We start from the raw sequence: 16,765 nt of genomic DNA, 5'->3' as shown, positions 1-16,765 counted from the left end.
GATAAATAAATGCCCCCAGTGCCAGATATGCTCCTACAGTGCCAGATAAATAAATGCCCCCACAGCGCCTGATAAATAAATGCCCCCACAGTACCTGATAAATAAATGCCCGCACAGTGCTAGATAAATGAATGCCCCCACAGTGCAGATATGACCCCACAGTGCACATAATGCCATCCATAAATGCCCCCAATACCTGTTGCGCTGGGAGGGGGAGGAGTGCTGCTGTCTGAGGGAGCAGGGCGCAGGGCCGCGGGTGGTGTGCGCTATGTGCGCTGCGCTGGCGTCTGACGTCAGATGCCGGCGCCGCACAGCGCGCAAGCACACAATAGTTTAAGGCCGGGCAGCGCAGCACAGGGCCGGCTCCAGGAACGAAAATGGCGGCGCCAGCACGCGCCGCCCATTAAGGGTGGTGCCCCGCGCGGCCGCTCAATTCGAACGTGCCTGGAGCCGGCCCTGTATGTATCTATCTATCTATCTATCTATCTATCTATCTATCTATCTATCTATCTATCATCTATCTATATTGTATGGCCGTCACTCCAAACTTTGTATAAAAATAGTTGCCCGGTGCCCTCCAATGTAAATATAGAGTAGGTTGCAATGGTGGCGGCACTCACGGTCATACAAGAAACGTGCTATAAATTGCTTCTATGTTTCGGTTTTATTAACAAATCAAACTCAGGAATTGTGACTTTTTAAAATAAAACCGAAACGTAGAAGCAATTTATAGCACGTTTCTTGTATGACCATGAGTGCCGCTGCCATTGCGCACTGTCCCTTTGTTATATATGAGAGGGGGCGCCGAACACCCTTGCACCGGCCCTGACCATCGGTATCTCCTCCATCGATAGTTGCCATCGATGGATGGTTTAGCTGGAACCATTAATGGTTTGAAACTATGCTACTATCAACCATTGATGGTTCCCACTATGGAATAGCTGTGCATGCGAAGAAAAGGCTATGCTGGAGAAACAGTCAGTGGGCAAATTCTTCATATGCGCATGCGCAGTGTAGCTCCGCTGGCAGCTGGATGCTGTTGTGCACTGGTTTGCCAACTGAACTTAGAAGACTAAGGGGGCTGTTATTAGTGTGGCCAGAACAGAACAGCGCCAGGCACATGTACATGCTATTGTCACACTCTCACTGCCAGGGGTGCTGGGGATTATTTCCTACACAGAGCAATGTTCATTATCTGCAGGAAGCCCAGACACCCCCTCCCTATCCCCTGTGGGGAGAGTTCACACTGTATTGCACGCACAGAGGTATGCCATGTCTACCTAGTCAGCCCCAGCAGCGGGTCACACTGGTGCTGAGTAACACTACCCTGCTGCACCATGTAGAGCTGCAGCTACAGCTTGGGGGTGGCACCTTCTACTGCTTCAGCAGCAACATGGGGCTCCCAGGGTCCAGGCCACTGCAGCCGAACAGCAGCAAGTGCACCCTATCCCTCAGCCAATCACAGAGGCGGGGCAGCCCCACATTGTGTTTTTCCTTCACTCTCTACTGTCAGTCAATCATCGTGCTCCACTCGCACAAACCCAGTGAAGAGTGGTGAGTACAGCGCCGGCGTCTCGGTTAGCGGGTCGCCGGCGGGTATGGCGGCACAAGGGTGGGAGAGCAGCGCTGGGTGCAGGCTGCGCTCCAGGAGGCTCAGAAATCACGTGTGTGTTAGACGCTGCTGAGGGGCACGCTGAGCCACCGCTGACACCCTACACTTGCTAATTGTTTGACAGGGGCTCTAAGCCGCTGTCAGACACTAATATACCTCAGTCCAGTATAAAAAAAATTGGGCAAGCCGAGCGCCATTACGGGGGGCGGGGCTTTGCTATGAGCGGACCCAGCAGCTCACCAGCGCCATTTTCTCCCTGCAGATCTATACAGAGGACGCTGACAGGGAAGCGCTGCCCCTCCACATCAACTCCAGACTATCTCTGCGGTACAAGGTGGTTATAGAGGGGGGGAGCAAGTTTGCTAGTACTTAATACCCTATTAAGGGTAGTTAGTCTGCACCAGGCTAGTTTTATTATTAGCTAAGAAGGGGCGCTGTGTGGCTGGTTTCCTCATACTCTGTGGCTCTCTGTGGCTCTCTGAAGATCCAGGGGGGGGGGGCACTCGGGCCCGTGCCCCCCTTGTCGTTACCCAGGAATTCATGTTGGGCACAAAACATAAAAAAACGCCGGGTCCCGACTCCCTCAGGACGCGCTGTGAGCCGCAGCGCTATCCTGTCCTGCGCTGTCAATCAGTCCGGTGGGAGGGACGGGACGGAGGGAGGAACTTGGAAGAGGCGGAGACCATGAACATTGTCATCTCCCGCCCTCCCCTCCTCCTCTGCTCCGCATGCTCTCCCCCCCACGATTAACTCCGCTGCTGTACCTGAGGTGGGGGCAGTTCGATCCCTGGTCCCCCGGCTGGATGCCGCCGCTCTCCCCGCTGATTCCACTCTTCTCCCTCCTCAAGCATGCGGCCGCCCCCTCCGTGTTTTCCGCTCCCCCTGGCCGCATCCTGTGACTCCATGCTGGCGGCGTTGTGGCCTCATGCGGATCGGACTATACCTCCCGGCCTGACAGCGCTGCTGCTCACAGTTTCCATGGTAAGCGGTGGGGGCCTGGTCCCTGGAGGGAGTTATTTGGTGGGGTTTCTGGCTGCACTCTCTCCTGAGTCTCTGTCCCTACCCCCTTAGTGCCTCTGTCCCTACCCCCTGGTGTCTCTGTCCTTACCCCCTGGTGCCTCAGTCCTTACCTACTGGTGCCTCTGTTCCTACTCCCTGGTGCCTCTGTCCCTACCCCCTGGTGCCTCTGTCCCTACCCCCTGGTGCCTCTGTCCTTACCCCCTGGTGCCTCTGTCCTTGCCCCCTGGTGCCTCTGTCCCTACTCCCTGGTGCCTCTGTCTCCACCCCCTGGTACCTCTGTCCCTACCCCCTGGCGCCTCTGTCCCTACCCCCTGGCGCCTCTGTTCCTACTCCCTGGTGCCTCTGTCCCTACCCCCTGTTGCCTCTTTCCCTACCCCATGGTGCCTCCGTCCCTACCCCTGGTGCCTCCGTCCCTACCCCCTGCCGACTCCGTCCCTACCCCCTTCCGCCTCCGTCCATACCCCCTGCTGCCTCCGTCCCTACCCCCTGGTGCCGGCTCTGTCCCTACCCCCTGGTGCCTCTGTCCCTACTCCTTGCTACCTTTGTACCTACCCCCTGGTGCCTCTCTCTGTCCCTACCCCCTGGTGCCTCTCTTTGTACCATTTTCCCTGGTGCCTCTGTCCCTACTCCTTGCTCTCTCTGTCCCTATTCCCTGGTGCCTCTCTCTGTCCCTATTCCCTGGTGCCTCTCTCTGTCCCTACTCCCTGCTACCTCTGTCGCTACTCCCTAGTACCATATAAAATGTGTATAACATGCTCTACCTGGCGCAATGTGTATAGAATACTAACTGGTGCAATGTGTGTAACGTGCTCTACCTGGTGCAGTGTGTATAACGTGTTTTACCTGGCGCAATCTATATAACGTGCTCTACCTGGCGCAATCTGTATAACGTGCTCTACCTGGCGCAGTGTGTGTAACGTGCTCTACCTGGCGCAGTGTGTATAACGTGCTCTACCTGGTGCAATCTGTATAGCGTGCTCTACCTGGTGCAGTGTGTATAACGTATTGTTACTGGCGCAATCTGTATAACGTGTTCTACCTGGCTCTATCTGTATAACGTGTTCTACCTGGCGCAGTCAGTATAGCGTGCTCTACCTGGTGCAGTGTGTATAACGTGTTGTAACTGGCGCAGTGTGTATAACGTGCTCTACCGGCCGCAGTGTGTATAACGTGCTCTACCTGGCGCAGTATGTATAACGTGTTCTACCTGGTGCAATGTGTGTAACGTGCTCTACCTGGCGCAGTTTGTGTAACGTGCTCTACCTGGTGCAGTGTGTGAAACGTGCTGTACCTGGCGCAGTGTGTGTAACGTGCTCTACCTGGCCCAGTGTGTGTAACGTGCTCTGCCTGGCGCAGTGTGTATAACGTGCTCTACCTGACGCAGTGTGTATAACGTGCTCTACCTGGTGCATTGTGGATAACGTGTTCTACCTGGCGCAATGTGTATAGGGTGTTCTAACTGGTGCAATGTATGTAACGTGCTCTAACTGGTGCAATGTGTATATAACGTGCTCTACCTGTGTGGTTTAATGTGAATTGGTACTGTTATGTGGCCATGCTCTTTCCCCACACCCCCACACCCCTACATTTTTGGTGCACGCCTTCGGCGCGCACTGTCCTTGGTTTGAAGTACGGCAGGGGGAGCACCAATTTACTTTCTAGCAAAGGGCACTGAAATGTCTAGTTACAGCTCTGGGGCAGAGTGTCCTGTATGCTACACAGCCCAGCAGCATTGTCACCCCCTCCTCCCCCTCGCAGTACTTTTGTAGTGTCGAAATCAAGTCTGTTTTTATATTTGAATAATTAATAAGATTAATATGAACCTTCATTCCGATGGGACCCAGAAAAGGACAGATAGGAACCCAATTTTTAAAAGTGAGGGGTCCGTGGGACCCACTTTTTTTTGGGCTCAGCGCGATCACTGACACTTCTTTTTTTTTTTCAAAAGGAGAACCACACTCCTTATCTGGGATCATGCATTCCTTAGGTGCATATAAATATAACTATGTACAGCAGAGTGTTTCTCTTCTCCTGGAGAGTCTATACAATGTACACAAAACAGTACACATTCTCAGGCTTCTGGGTCCGAACCCCCGTTGGTGGACTCCATAAGGGGGATGATTTCCAATATTTCTACAAAGTTATCCCATACTGAGAAGGAGATGCAGTTTTTGAGAAAATCTGTGGAGGTTCTTATGAATAAAGACTCAGCCCTCACAACTGCGTCTCTCACCCCACCCACGTATCCACAAAAGTGTACACTGGCCCAGATATTGCAGGCTGACACTGATGACGATGCCTCAGATTGAAAAATGACATTTGAGAGCTGACTGGCTGGAGCACCATTAGTTTCAAGATTCTACCAGTAGCAAGAGGCACAGAAGAACCTCAGCAATGTTAAACAAATCGAGTAGACCTGATAAGGTAAATCCGTAAAAACCAGGGCTTAAAGTGGTCCTGGAGAGGTGGGGGAACTCACCTCCCCAACGATAGCTCCCAGATAGCAAGCGTGCCGTAAAATTGGGTGTGGCCTCACAAGGAAGGGGCGTGGCCACACAAAATTTTATAACTGCAACATGTTCGTCTCCAGCAGGTGCATAAGTTATTACCAGACGCCCAAAGGCGAAAAAGTTTATATTGCCCCCCCCTCGGCCCAGTCCAGGTATACACTCACAGCCACATATACACGCACTCACATATATACAAATACACACCCAACCAGATATACACACAGCATATACACACACACATTATACAACTTAATATACACACATAGCCACATATATACACACACATAGCCACATACACATCTATACAAATACACACATACATACACACACGAACACACATGCTTTACCACAGGCATCCTATGTGCTCCCCATTGCCCTACTTCCCCACATGTCCCCTGTGTGCCCCCAGAGTCCACAGGACATTCCCCATCACCCTGCTGCTTCCCCTCATGCCCACTGTATGCCCCTAGCATCTGGGTAGAAAAAGATAATTATCTGTACAAGCAACATGGGAAGCAGGGGGCCCGTACTGTAACTGACTGTACTAGGCTGTGTACACGGACTGCAAGTGAAGAGACATATGTAACTTTTTCTGCGCACCAAAGTCCCTGCTATCACAGGCTGAGGTGGGAACTATCAGATACAGCAATAATAGGCAGTGTGGTCTCCTCCATAAGGTGAGCCATGGATCTGTTCATGCTGCTGATATTACTAACTCAGTGACTGCTGGCCTCGAGTCGCATATTATACACACTGCGTCCAGCCTGACCCTGTGCAGCTACCAACAACAGCACACTTGCCTTGCTCTCCTCCAGCTGACCTGTGAGGAAATGTCAATCAGAGTCTGCCTGGTGCGCTGTCTGTCACTGCTTGCACCTTCCTCTGGTGAACACAGCGAGGCCCCGCACATACTATCCGTGCACGGATAAGGTGGGTGGACTGAGGCAGGCACCAGCCTCCTTTCCCACCTTGTGGCCAGGGCCGGCTCCAGGCATGTTCCAATAGAGCGGCCGCGCAGGGCGCCACCCTTAATGGGCGCCGCATGCTTGCGCCGCCATATTGGAACCTGGCTGGAGCACCTGTGACTGCAGCACACAGCGATCCGTCCCTTTATCCATTCCCGGCCCGCCCGCCTCCTAATAGTGGTAGTATAGTAGTAGCCTCGAGTAGCAGTGGACGGCCGCGGCTGACTGTGTGTGGTGTGTGCGTGCCGCCCTGCTGCCCCGTACCGATGACTCGTCATCATGAGGTGGGAGTGCTGCCTGTGGGCGGGTCGCGGACTGAATGTAAACTACACAGTAACACAGGCTGTCCGCGCTGACGCTATACGGCGGCAGCGGCTCCGGCGTCTGACGTCAGACGCCGGGCGCCGCCGCACAGCGCACATAGCCGAATCGATCATCAGACCTTACAGCTTAGTCTCTGCCTCTGCCGTCTGCGGACCGCCCACAGACCACAGTACTCCCCCTCAGAGATGAGTCATCGGCACAGGCAGCCACTGATAGCCTGGAGGCGGGACGCTGCTGCAGACTGCCTGGCCGCCGCCTTCCCTTCCTCCTGCTGCAGCTGCTTAACAAGTGAGTCACACAGAGACCAGTCCAGACCAGTTCTGCTTAGTCACAGCCACCCACAGTGTGGGGGCATATCTGTCACTGTGGGGGCATTTATATATCTGGCACTGTGGGGGCATATCTGCACTGTGGGGGCATATCTGCACTGTGGGGCATTTATGTATCTGGCGCTGTGGGGGTATATCTGCACTGTGGGGGCATTAATGTATCTGGCACTGTGGGGGCATATCTGCACTGTGGGGGCATTTATGTATCTGGCACTGAGGGGGCATATCTGCACTGTGGGGGCATTAATGTATCTGGCACTGTGGGGGCATATCTGCACTGTGGGGGCATTAATGTATCTGGCACTGTGGGGGCATTTTATGTATCTGGCACTGTGGGGGCATTTATGTATCTGGCACTGTGGGGGTATATCTGCACTGTGGGGGCATTGATGTATCTGGCACTGTGGGGGCATATCTGCACTGTGGGGGCATTTATGTATCTGGCGCTGTGGGGGTATATCTGCACTGTGGGGGCATTAATGTATCTGGCACTGTGGGGGCATATCTGGCACTGTGTGGCCATTTATGTAGCTGGCACTGCTGGGGGGGGGCATGTCGCGTGTAGCTGGCACTGCTGGGGGGGGCATGTCGCGTGTAGCTGGCACTGCTGGGGGGCATGTCACGTGTAGCTGGCACTGCTGGGGAGCATGTCATGTAGTGTTCCCGCTAGGCGTCTGTGGCTAGGCAATGTGTCTCAGTGCTCTCCCTGGTGCAATGTGTCTCAGTGCTGTGCCTGGCGCAAAGTGTATAGGAGGTTCTACCTGGTGCAGTGTGTATTAGCTGCACTACTGTGTGGTGTAATGCAAATTGCCACTATTATGTGGCCACGTACCTTCCCCACGAAGTAACTCCCCTTAATTTTTGCTGCGCGCCTTCGGCGCGCACTGTCCATGCTTTGACGTATGGGTATGGGAACAACAAGCAGTATGTACATCATTTTGCCCTCCTAACTTAAAAATGTGCCCTCCCTGTGATCAGCACCATGCCCTAAAAAGTGAACACTATCATGTGTAGCTGGCACTGCTGGGGGGCATGTCATGTGTAGCTGGTACTGCTGGGGGCATGTCATGTCTATCTGGCACTGCACATTATGTGTATCTGGCACTATACTGGAGACATTGTGTGTAAGGAACACTACTGTGGCTATGTGTAAGGCTGCTAATTGTGTGAAAATATGTTTATAGTTTGATGATATGAAGTTACGAGGCCACGCCCACTTTTCCAGAGGCCACACCCACTTTTCCGGGAGCGCGCGCGCCTTCGGCGCGCGCATGGGGGGGGTAGGGGGGGGCGCTTTTACATTTTCTCGCTCAGGGTGCTAGTAGGCCTGGAGCCGGCCCTGCTTGTGGCCCTCCCCTCCTTTCTTTCTGCCAGTGCAGCCAGAAAGTGAGCCTGACCGCACTGGTTGTCATTCCGTGGACGCCTCAGCCGAGCCCCAGAGCACAACAGCAACAGCGGCACTGCGCACCCCCTGCTTGTCAGGGGAGAGGGAAGGGGTGTAACGACACACTAGAGCTTGTGCACATAAAAGCTTCCTCCTAACGCTGCCGCGATCGGAGCCGAGCTCCATTCGCGGCAGCCATCCCGGCGGAGGATGAGTGTAAGCCACTTAAGGGACAACGGACTAGCCTACCAGGGATCCCACCGATTGTGCGCCATTCACGGCTCCCGGACTGGCAGCTAATGAGAAGCTGCCACTTGGCAGCTTCTCTTTGGCTGGCGGTCCGCGAGCCGTGATTGGCTCACGCCAGATTTTAAAAAAGCCACCCCTTCTTTTAATTGGTGCTGAGCCGGTCCGCCAGCCGGGATTGGCTGGCGGCCGCTGTCACCTTTACAATGCAGAAGGGACCTGATGCCGTGGGCGGGCGGAGGCGGAACTGGTTCCGCCTGCAATTAAAGGTGACGGAACGCAGTTCCGCCCCGTTCCGGCCCACTTTAACCACTGCGTAAAACACTGCACTCACTCCATTTACATGGGTGTTACACTAACACTATTGACTAGCCTTCAGGGGCTGAGAGGATGTACTAATTGACATTGCACCTATACCAATCGCATATGCACTAACATATCCTATCCCACTATTCCACGCTTTCTATGTACTCCATCTGTGTCACCCCTGTCTGTCTACCCATCCCCTTTAGAATGTAAGCTCTGACGAGTAGGGCCCTCTTCCCTCACGTGCTTATCCTTTTTATTACTTAATATTGTTCAACTGCACCAAATCCAGCAGTGTTCTGCCACCTGATACTTATTCCAGTGTCATCTGCTGATGTAGTTATGTTTATTTACCCTATACTTGTCCTATACTGTCATCAACTGTAAGTTGCTGTTTTCCCTGTTTTGACTATTTATGTACTCTGTAATTGGGCACTGCGGAACCCTTGTGGAGCTATATAAATAAAGGATAATAATAATAATAATAATAATAATAATCCGATTAATATTGCAAAAATACAGCTCTTCTGATAACAGCTGTCCTTCGCAATCTCTGGTGGACCCTGGACTTCCGGTTTAATGACCCAGGAGTCGTTCTGTCCATGCGCAGAGTGATGGGCTGCCGCAGGGCATGCTGGGAGGGAGCACTATAGGGTAAAAAGCTGGTGTTCCCCACCGTGCCGGTGTCCCGGATGCCAGCTGTTACTACATTTGGAAAATGCTGTAAACGGGGGGTTACGGCATTTTCCATTTATACATCTCAAGACTTGGCGCCAGCGACACTACTGCTGCAGCTGGTCTATGTATCCATAGGTTTACCCTTATAGTCGATGGTCCTTGTTCTTACATATAGGCTGCAAATGTGTACACAGTTGCTAATGAGTTTGCAATTGCTCCGGTGGGTGTCTCGTTTCCTTTCACATTGGCAGCTTTGCATACTAACATTAGCAATTCCATAGCCTAGAAATTCGCACTTGCTAAAGCATATGCGTATAAACTAAAGGTGTGCACCAGCCGCCGTCATAGGTTTTGGTTTTGGATCTGTATCTTCTTCGTGTTTTGGATCTGAATTTGGTTTAGCCAAGACGGCTCCTGTGGGCTCTGGTTCAGATCTGTATTTTAAAAAAATCATAAATCATCTAAAATCAGAGATTTTTGGCCTATTTTTGGGCCTAATTCAGACCTGATCGCAGTAGGAACTTTGTTAGCAGTTGGGCAAAACCGTCTGCACTGCAAGGGGGGGGCAGATAAAACATTTGCAGAGTTAGATTTGGGTGGGGTGATTTATTTCTGTGCAGGGTAAATACTGTCTGCTTTATTTTCTCTTACTTCCTAGAGAATAATGGGGTCCACATTAGTACCATGGGGTATAGACGGGTCCACTAGGAGCCTTGGGCACTTTAAGAAATCAATAGTGTGCACTGGTTCCTCCCTCTATGCCCCTCCTACTAAACTCAGTTTAGAAAATGTGCCCGGAAGAGCCGGTCATGCTTAGGGAATCTCCTGAAGAGTTTTCTACATTTATTTTCGGTTTGTTGTTTTACAGCCATTGCTGGGTGGCACCAGCATGACTGCTTCGTGGGACTTACGGGGGAGAATGGCCTAACGTCCTAAAGAGTTAATGGTCCCATTTCTCTGCTGACAGGACACTGAGCTCCTGAGGGAGTCATTTGCAAGCCCCACCATGGCAAGAGCGTACCCTTCAGGGACTCGCTGCCGTGTACCCAGAACAGTACACATTCTCAGGCTAGTGGGTCAGAACCCCCATGGTTAGATTCCATAAAGAGGATGAATTTCTAATATTTCTACTAAATTAGCCCATACTGAAAAAGAAATGCAATATTTAAGACAGTCTATGGATGACCTGATGAATAGAGATTCAGTTCCCATACCAATGTCTCAGACCCCTGCCATTTGCCCACTAAAGCATACTCTGGCCCAGCTCATGCAGGCTGATACTGATGACGATACATCAGACCCAGAGGAGGGTGAAGTGGATGCGAGTTGGGGGGATGCTGTCCTGTCACACGGAATACAGGCCCTGATAGAAGCTATCAGAAATGTCCTGCACATTCCTGACAAGGTGGCGGAGGTGGAGGAGGAATCTTATTTTAATGTACAAAAGAAATCCTCAGCTACTTTTCCTGCATCAAAGGAATTGAATGCCCTGTTTGAAGAAACTTGGGCTAATCCTGACAAAAAATTTCAGATCCTCTGGAGGATAGAAAGAAATAGGAAAACCAGCCGATTGTGGACGCATTGGTATCTAGGTTGTCACGGAAGATAGTCTTACCTGTACCTGGGGCAGCATCCTTAAAGGACACGGCTGACCGCAAGTATGAGATCAGTCTCAAATCTTTATATACTGCTGCTGGTGTGGCCCAGAGACCCACTATTGCTTGTGCATGGATCACTAGGGCCATTGCTAAATGGTCATGTAACCTAATTGATTAATTAGATTCCTTGCCTAGGGGGGAGATCATTTTATTCCTACAGCATATTCAGGACTCTGCTAATTGTATTGTGGAGGCCATAAAGGAAATTGGTTTGCTCAACGCATGCACCACTGCCATGGCAGTGTCAGCACGCAGAGGTTTGTGGCTACGCGAGTGGACTGCGGATGCGGATTCCAGGAAAGGCATGGAAAGCCTACCATTCACAAGTCAGGCCCTTTTTGGAGATGAACTGGATACGTAAATATCCAAGGCTACGGCGGGTAAGTCTACATACCTTCCTTCCGCAGCGCCCCCAGCTAGGAAAACCTATTTGGCTCCAACTCTGCAGTCCTTTCGGACAGCGAAGTTTAAAGGCAAACCAAAAGGTTCTTCTACAGCCTTTAAAGGCAATAAAGGTAAACCCAGAAAACCAGCAGCTGCAGTTTCTCAGGAACAGACCTCCGGACCTGCTTCCTCAAAGCCTTCAGCATGACGGTGGACCACACTGACTGGAAGACAGGCAGGTGGGAGCCCAGTTACATTATTTCAGTCACGTTTGGGCAACATCATGCCACGATCCCTGGGTCAAAGATCTTATCGCCCAGGGATACAGACTGGAGTTTCAGGAACTCCCACCTCACAGATTCTTCGCTGGAAGCAGGTATGACTTTGCAGACAGTAATTCAGAAATTGGTACAAACTCAGGTCATTGTCCCAGTTCCACTTCAACTACAAAACAAGGGTTTATACTCCAACCTGTTTGTGGTACCAAAACCGGATGGTTCGGTAAGGGCCATTTTAAACCTCAAGTCACTGAACCCGTACTTAAGGGTGTTCAAGTTCAAGATGGAGTCTCTGAGAGCGGTGATCTCAGGTCTGGAGGAGGGGGAATTTCTGGTGTCTCTGGACATCAAGGATGCGTACCTTCATATTCCGATCTGGCCGCCTCATCAGGTTTATCTGTGGTTTCCACTGCAGGACTGTCACTACCAGTTCCAGGCCCTGCCAATTGGCCTCTCCGCGGCACCGAGAGTGTTCACTATGGTAATGGCAGAGATGATGTTTCTCCTCTGCAAGCAGGGAGTGAACATAATACCGTACCTGGACGACCTGCTGATAAAAGCACCATCCAGGAAAAGGTTGTTGGACAGCATTGCCCTTTCAACCTGACTACTCCAGGATCACGGGAGGATTCTGAACCTACCAAAATCCCACCTGGAACCAACACGGGGACTTCAAATCCTGGGGATGATACTTGATACGGAGGTACAGGAGGTATTCCTTCCATTGGAAAAGGCATTGGTAATCCAATCGATGGTGCAGGATGTTCTAAAACCAACCTGGATATCGGTGCATCTATGCATTCGCCTTCTGGGGAAGATGGTAGCCTCTTACGAGGCTCTGCAGTACGGAAGGCTTCATGCAAGGCCCTTCCAGCTGGATCTGTTGGACAAATGGTCCGGATCGCATCTTCACATGCACCAGAGGATACGTCTGTCACCAAAAGCTAGGATTTCTCTTCTGTGGTGGCTTCAGACTTCTCACCTGACCGAGGGTCAAAGGTTCGGGATTCAAAATTGGATTCTGCTCACCACAGACGCAAGCCTCAGAGGTTGGGGAGCAGTCATCCAGGGGGAACAGTTCCAAAGAAAATTGTCAATTCAGGAAACCATCCTTCCAATCAACGTTCTGGAGCTAAGGGCCATATACAACACCCTTCTACAGGCATTGCACCTTCTCAAGATCACGCCATTCAAGTTCAGTCGGACAATGTGACGGCAGTAACGTACATAAACCGACAGGGCGGAACGAAGAGCAGAGCAACAATGTCAGAGGTAACAAGGATTCTCCTCTGGGCAATCTGTTACTGTCGGCAATCTTCATTCCGGGAGAAGACAACTGGGAAGTAGACTTACTCAGCAGACAACCTTCACCCAGGAGAGTGGGGACTTCACCCGCAGGTGTTCGAGTCCTTGACACGTTGGTGGGGGACTCCATAAATCAACATGATGGCCCCTCGTCTCAACAAGAAGCTCAAGCGGTATTGTTCCAGGTCGAGGGACCCACAAGCAGTGGCGGTGGATGCTCTGGTAACTCCATGAGTCTACTAGATGGTTTACATGTTTCCACCTCTTCCATTGATCTCAAGAATTCTCAAAAGAATAAAAAGGGAAAAAGTTCAAGCAATTCTCATTGCTCCAGACTGGCCAAGAAGGGCCTGGTACACGGATCTACTGGAAATGTTCCTCGAGGAACCGTGTCCCCTGCATCTTCGCGAGGATCTTCTACAACAGGGGCCTTTCATCTATCAAGACTTACCACAGCTACGTATGACGTCATGGAGGTTGAGTGTCAAATTCTAGCCCAGAAGGGGATCCCGGACGGGGTTATTCCAACCCTGATCCAAGCCAGGAAAGGGGTAACGTCTAAACACCACTACCGTATTTGGAAAAAATACGTCTTTTGGTGTGAAAACGGGAAATTTCCTACAGTGGAATTTCAACTGGGCCGTTTCCTCTTTTTTCTGCAGTCAGGTGTGAAGGTGGGCCTACGTTTGGGCTCCTTGAAAGTCCAGATTTCAGCCTTATCCATTTTCTTCCAGAAACAATTGGCTTCCCTCCCTGAGGTTCAGACGTTCTTGAAGGGTGTTCTGCACATCCAACCGCCTTTGTGCCTCCCACGGCACCTTGGGATCTCAACGTGGTGTTGCAGTTTCTACAATCGGAATGGTTTGAGCCTTTACAGGAGGTCGACGTAAAGTTTCTTACGTTGAAGACCGTTAAACTGTTGGCCTTAGCTTCTGCAAGGCATGTGTCGGAACTGGGAGCATTGTCTCACAAAAGCCCCTATTTGATTTTTCATGAAGATAGAGTTGAACTCAGAACTCTTCAACAGTTTCTTCCTAAGGTGGTGTCTGCGTTTCATATCAACCAACCTATTGTGGTTCCGGTGCTTAAGGACACCTCTGCTACCTCAAAGTCTTTGGATGTGGTGAGGGCTTTGAAGATCTATGTGAAGCGGACAGCTCGTCAGAGAAAATATGAGTCGCTGTTTGTTCCCTATGATCCCAAGAAAATTGGGTGTCCTACTTCAAAGCGGTCTATTGGTCGCTGGATCAGGCTTATTCTTCAGCAGGCCTATTCATCAGCAAGATTGCCGGTTCCTAAAGTACAGGCCCACTCAACTAGGTCGGTGGGTTCTTCCTGGGCAGCTGCCCAAGGTGTCTCGGCTTTACAGCTCTGCCGAGCAGCTACTTGGTCGGGTTCGAACACGTTTGCTAAGTTCTACAAGTTCGATACTTTGGCCTCTGAGGACCTTCAGTTTGATCAATCCGTTCTGCAGGAACCTCAGCCCTCTCCCACCCGGTTTGGGAGCTTTGGTACATCCCCATGGTAATAATGTGGACCCCAGTATCCTCTAGGACATAAGAGAAAATAGGATTTTAAATACCTAGCGGTAAATCCTTTTCTCGTAGTCCATAGAGGATACTGGGCACCCGCCCAGTGCTCCGTGTTTCCTGCACTGTTACTTCGTTAAGTATTGTTGTTGGCTCAGCTGTTGCTGTTCCTGTTCAATTTTGGTTAGCATGGCTTTCCTCTTGTTTGTGTGTGCTGGTTCGAATCTCACCACTGTTGTTACATCCTTCCTCAGGATATGTCTGTCTCCTCGGGCACAGTTTCTAGACTGATTCTGGTAGGAGGGGCATAGAGGGAGGAGCCAGTGCACACTATTGATTTCTTAAAGTGCCCAAGGCTCATAGTGGACCCGCCTATACCCCATGGTACTAATGTGGACCCCAGTATCCCCTACGGACTGGGAGAAAAGGATTTACCGGTAGGTAATTAAAATCCTATTTTTGCACTGCAATTTAGATTTCAGTTTGAATACACCCTACCCAAATCTAACTCTCTCTGCACATGTTACATCTGCCCCACCTACACTCCAAATGGTTTTGCCCAACTGCTAACAAAGTTGCTGCTACGATCAGATCTGAATTAGACCCTTTGCTCCTACAGTATTATTAGCCTCAAAAACATTCATTTCCAGTCATTTACGGTCAATTTTGACCACCTCACAGCTCACAATATTGTTTTCATCCACTTTAGGCCAAAAGTTTACACTGAGGTAGCTGAATGACTAAGCTAAGCAACAGCAGCAGGTGGCACAAACATGTGGCACTTAAACTTCCAACATGGCACATCTAAGAAACAGAATGGCACTGCAGTGGCAGACAGGGTGGCAGTTTAATAAAGTATGAAAATGTTTGACATCTACACAAGAAGACAATCAGCAATGCTGCAAACAGCTCATAATGTAAAGAAAAGAGGTGCAAGATGGAATTGTCCTTGGGCCCTCACACCTACCATTATGTTGTATAAATTAAACAGGAAATGCACAGTTTCACAAACCAATCACTTCAGCGACTGCCACTTGTGGCTGCAATGATTGGTTTGTTTGGGCCTCCACAAAACAAGCTGCCAATGGGCACTGGACATTGCTAGCAGTGATCTCTACGTGCACAAATGGCTCTACATAGGCAAGATGTTGTCATCGTTATCATTATCATCATCCTCACCCACATCAGTGTGTACATCCTCTTCTTCACACACTTTTAATTCATCCCCACTAGAATTCACCATTACATTTTTTGGGACATAATTGCTAGTAAAGATCTTGCTTGTGGAATTTGTAATTCATTTTGGTGAGCATCATCTTTTCCACATTCTGCGGAAGTAACCTCCTACACCAATCATTGACAAGGTTCCCAGCTGTGCTGAAAACTCTCTCTGAGTACACACTGGAGGATGGGCAACTTAAGTAAAGCAGAGCCAGTTTGTACAAGAGCCTCCAAATTGCCACTATCACTAAATAATCACTAAAATAATCATCAACCATGAATTTTACATTAAGGTCTGGCCTATAGCATCACAATACATGTATTAATATTAAGCTGCAGTGCGACCTGCAGCATCACAATACTTGTGTGAAATTGGGGTACGGCCTGCAGCATCGCAATGCTTGTATGAATATTACACTGTGTTCTGGCCCACAGCGTCACAATAATTGTATAAATATTAAGGTGCGGTGCGACCTGCAGTGTCACAGAAATTGAGGTACCACCTACAGTGTCACAATACGTGTATGATCATAACATTGCGGAAAAATAATAGAATAGTACACTGGGGTGTAGCATACAAATATATATATATATATATATATATTTTTTTTTTTTTATGATATTGTTAACTTTTATTTTATTTATACTAGGGCAGATTCCCTGGATGGATGGACAGATCATCCCTAGCTGTACAGAGCACCCCTGAAGGACAAAGCAGACCCATGATGGACTGACAGAGCACCTCTAGATTGACAGAGCACCCTTGGATGGGTACAGCAGCCACTTGTCAGACTGAGCAGCCCTTGATGGACAACACATCACTCACTTGTGTACAACAAAGCACCCGTGGGGGCGGGCACAGCACCCCTGTATGTGCAATAAAGAACACCTGGGGACAGACACAGCACCCCTTTATGTACCGTAAAGCACACCTGGGGACGTACCTACAGTTGGGGTACCACCTACAGTTTCACAATACATACAGGATTATACACTGCGGTCTGACCGGCAGTTTC

General features: G+C 50.3%; 1 long non-coding RNA gene across 1 annotated transcript; it reads left to right on the top strand.

Moving 5' to 3' along the window:
- The first annotated feature begins 1,577 nt into the window (after positions 1-1,577).
- LOC134948841 (uncharacterized) lies at positions 1,578-16,649 on the top strand. Its single transcript, XR_010183044.1, has 2 exons — positions 1,578-1,946; positions 16,400-16,649. It is a non-coding gene; the product is annotated as an uncharacterized LOC134948841 (long non-coding RNA).
- The last annotated feature ends 116 nt before the right edge of the window (positions 16,650-16,765 follow it).

Source organism: Pseudophryne corroboree, chromosome 8, assembly GCF_028390025.1.
Source record: "Pseudophryne corroboree isolate aPseCor3 chromosome 8, aPseCor3.hap2, whole genome shotgun sequence".
NCBI lineage: Eukaryota > Metazoa > Chordata > Amphibia > Anura > Myobatrachidae > Pseudophryne > Pseudophryne corroboree.
Note: the sequence above shows the minus strand (reverse complement) of the source record. Positions and strands in the feature narration are given on the sequence as shown.